We start from the raw sequence: 4,016 nt of genomic DNA on the forward strand, positions 1-4,016 counted from the left end.
AAACCAAGGTGCGCTGCTTTCCCATAGAAAGTAATACAGAACGGATTAATCCATTCTGGACTGTATGTGTATATATATACAGTGGTGCCTCGCAAGACGAAAAGAATCCGTTCTGTGATTCTCTTTGTCTAGCGGTTTTTTCGTCTTGCGAAGCAAGCCCATTGACGGATTAGCGGATTAGCGCTATTAGCGGCTTTTAGCGGCTTATCTGTTGATCGGATCAGCTGATAAGCGGCTTAGTGGCTTAGAAAAAGGGAGGGGGGAAAGGGAAAAAAACCAGCAGGAACTCACAAGACATTGTCGTCTTGCGAAGCAAGCCCATAGGAGATTCGTTTTGCGAAGCACCTCCAAAACGGAAAACTCTTTCGTCTAGCGAGTTTTCCGTCTTGCGAGGCATTCATCTTGCAGGGCACCACTGTATGTGTATATATATATATATATACACGCATATACACACACACACACAGTAGTACCTCGGGTTAAGTACTTAATTCATGCCGGAGGTCCGGCTGTTCTTAACCTGAAACTGTTCTTAACCTGAAACTGTTCTTAACCTGAAGCACCACTTAAGCTAATGGGGCCTCCCGCTGCTCCGACATTCAATTTCTGTTCTCATCCTGAAGGAAAGCTCTTAACCCGGGGTAATATTTCTGGGTTAGCGGAGTCTGTAACCTGAAGCGTATGTAACCTGAAGCGTATGTAACCTGAGGTACCACTGTGTATATGTGTGTGTGTGTGTGTGTGTGTGTGTATAATTTTTTACCAACAGCCAAAACACAAACAGTGAAACCGCCCCCCCCCCAGGCGGCTGATACCTTGGGTATACATAATCAATAATAACATATTCAAATCAACCATATTACCATCAGTTTTACCCATTTACATTCCTCTTTTGTTTTTAACACCGAATTCTGGACGGTTAAAAACATTAAAACGATTCAAAGTCCGTCCGACTCCCGAAACCGTTCGGAAACCAAGGCGAGCGGCTTCCGATGGGCTGCACTCAAGCGGAAGCCGCGTCGGACGTTCGGCTCCCGAAAAACGCCCACATCTAGGTTTGCGTTGCTTGGGAGCCGATTTGTTCGACGACGTTTGAGAACCGAGGTACCACTTTATCTGCAACTCTGAATATCATTGAATGAGCTGCCTCTAGCTAGAAGATGAATTTCCTCCTGGGAGTGCGGAAATGCCTCTTCCAAAAACTGGGCGACAGCTTCCACTGGCCCCGGAAACCAACGCGACCAATGGGCAGGTACGATGGGAGTTGTAGTTTTGCAGCACCCCCAGCGACACAAATGCTCTCAACCCCTAATCGAAGAAGCAGCATTCGCTGCTGTGTGGAAGAGAATACCTCTTCCCGGGTCAGCGATACGTAACAAAACACCGTATTTTTTGCCCTATAAGACTCACTTTTCCCCTCCTAAAAAGTAAGGGGAAATGTGTGTGCGTCTTATGGAGCGAATGCAGGCTGCGCAGCTATCCCAGAAGCCAGATCAGCAAGAGGGATCACTGCTTTCGCTGCGCAGCGATCCCTCTTGCTGTTCTGGCTTCTGAGATTCAGAATATTTTTTTTCTTGTTTTCCTCCTCCAAAAACTAGGTGCGTCTTGTGGTCTGGTGCGTCTTATAGAGCGAAAAATACAGTAGATGCCCTGTGCTTCAAGAACAGGCAAACTTAAACAGTAACAGGCAACCTGTGGCTAATTGTGTTCCGACAACACATACATATCCTGTATGATTTCACAGTTCTTGAATAGAGGGCATATGGTGGAGATACAACTAATAAAATAAATCAATACCGTGTGAACAAAATTAGGGAAGGTAGTCAATTCAATATCACCGAGGCAAACAAGCCTTTCAATCGTCTCGCACCTGCAATCATGCGATAACAGAAGCTCAAATTGTAGTAATTCTTAAGCAGAGAATATGTAATAGAATAGGGATGCGGGTGGTGCTGTGGGTTAAGCCACAGAGCCTAGGACTTGCCGATCAGAAGGTCGGTGCTTCAAATCCCCGCAATGACGGGGTGAGCTCCCATTGCTCAGTCCCTGCTCCTGCCAACCTAGCAGTTCAAAAGCACGTCAAAGTGCAAGTAGATAAGTAGATACCACTCCGGCGGGAAGGTAAACGGCGTTTCCGTGTGCTGCTCTGGTTCGCCAGAAGTGGCTTAGTCCTGCTGGCCACGTGACCCAGAAGCTGTACGCCGGCTCCCTCGGCCAGTAAAGCGAGATGAGCGCCGCAACCCCAGAGTTGAACCGCTGACCTTCTGATCGGCAAGTCCTGGGCTCTGTGGTTTAACCCACAGTGCCACCCGCATCCCTATTATATATATGTTAGTAGAACATTCTTAGCCACGTAATGCCTGTCATTGTTTAAGTCCTCCCGGGACAGGGCCTCTTTATAAAATAAATATTCACTCTTCAGACCGGGAGCTGCCTCTTTGCTGATCAGGGATAGCCCTCCAGACGTCGTTGGGAATTGTAGTTTAGCCGCACCCAGTGGGCGCCGCTTGGGGATCTCTGCCTTAGCTGAAGTCTTCTTCTTTTTAGCTCCGCTTAATATGTTGTATGACCTTAGAAAAAAGCCACTTGGGACTGGAGGGGACACTCAATCTACACAGATCTGCTTTGGGGCACTGCCAGTAATGTAAATTATGATTCGTGCGCAAAATGCTTTTTAAAACATTAAAAAAGAAATGCCAACCGAGGTTTTCTACTAGGCCCAAAGCGGACTTTTGTGCTGTGTCTGTTTTCATTTTTATCAGTCCTTTCCAAATATTTTCCCTCCGCCACAACTAGAAGTTCTTTTTCGCACCCCTTTGTTGCTAGATTGGACTACAGTTTGATGGCCCAAAATGTGTGTTTTTGTGTCCGTAAAAGATACGCAGCGATTTGCTGATAATCGGTTCTTGATTTGGGGGGGGAGTATGGACAGGGGGTTCTTTTACAGGCTGTTTAAGTTGTGATTCTCTAACTGCCCCCGGGACCTTCAGACGAAGCTTTGGGTAAGAAATAATAAAATAATAATGGGCTGTATTCAATCAAGTTCTAACTCAGAGTAGTCCCACTGAAATGAGGGCATCAAAGTCAGTCAATGGGTCACCGACAGGACAGCGAACCGACGAAAGGCAAATCTGCCCTGGGCACGGATTTCCAAAACGATTCACGAAGGTTTGCTTTTGCAATTTTGCAAGGCTGTTCTCTGGCCAAATTTGATGCGTACGGAGGCGAGGGGAAACTGCGTGTCACAACATTAAGGGGCAATAACATAAGGAGGCATGATATTAGGGCAAGGTGCTTTGCCAGGAATGTGTGCGTCACATGCCCAAATGTGCCGTTTTAGGAGGGAATCACAAGTCGTGGGCCCCGACTGCTCCCTAAAATATCACGTGTTTGCTCCTTTCTATATTGTCGTTTAGTCGTGTCCGCCTCTTCGTGACCCCCTGGACCAGAGCACGCCAGGCCCTCCTGTCTTCCACTGCCTCCCGCAGTTTGGTCCAACTCATGCTGGTCTCTTCGAGAACACTGTCCCACCATCTCGTCCTCTGTCGTCCCCTTCTCCTTGCGCCCTCCATCTTTCCCAGCATCAGGGTCTTTTCCAGGGAGTCTTCTCTTCTCCTGAGGTGGCCAAAGTATTGGAGCCTCAGTTCAGGATCTGTCCTTCCAGTGAGCACTCAGGGCTGATTTCCTTCCGAATGGAGAGGTTTGATCTTCTTGCAGTCCATGGGACTCTCAAGAGTCTCCTCCAGCACCATAATTCAAAAGCATCCATTCTTCGGGGATCAGCCTTCTTGATGGTCCAGCTCTCACTTCCATACATCACGACTGGGAAAACCAGAGCTTGAACTATACAGACCTTTGTTGGCAAGGTGATGTCTCTGCTTTTTAAGATGCTTTTCTATATATAGGGTGCCTAGATTCTGCATGGACTGGTTGCATGGCAACATGGGCAAAATAGCTTCAGATACCTATTAGGTCCATCAGTTGCCATGTAGCTTTTAGTAAAGGTAAAGGGACCC

The sequence above is a fragment of the Podarcis vaucheri genome (genome assembly GCF_965113315.1).
Source record: "Podarcis vaucheri genome assembly, chromosome: 18".
NCBI lineage: Eukaryota > Metazoa > Chordata > Lepidosauria > Squamata > Lacertidae > Podarcis > Podarcis vaucheri.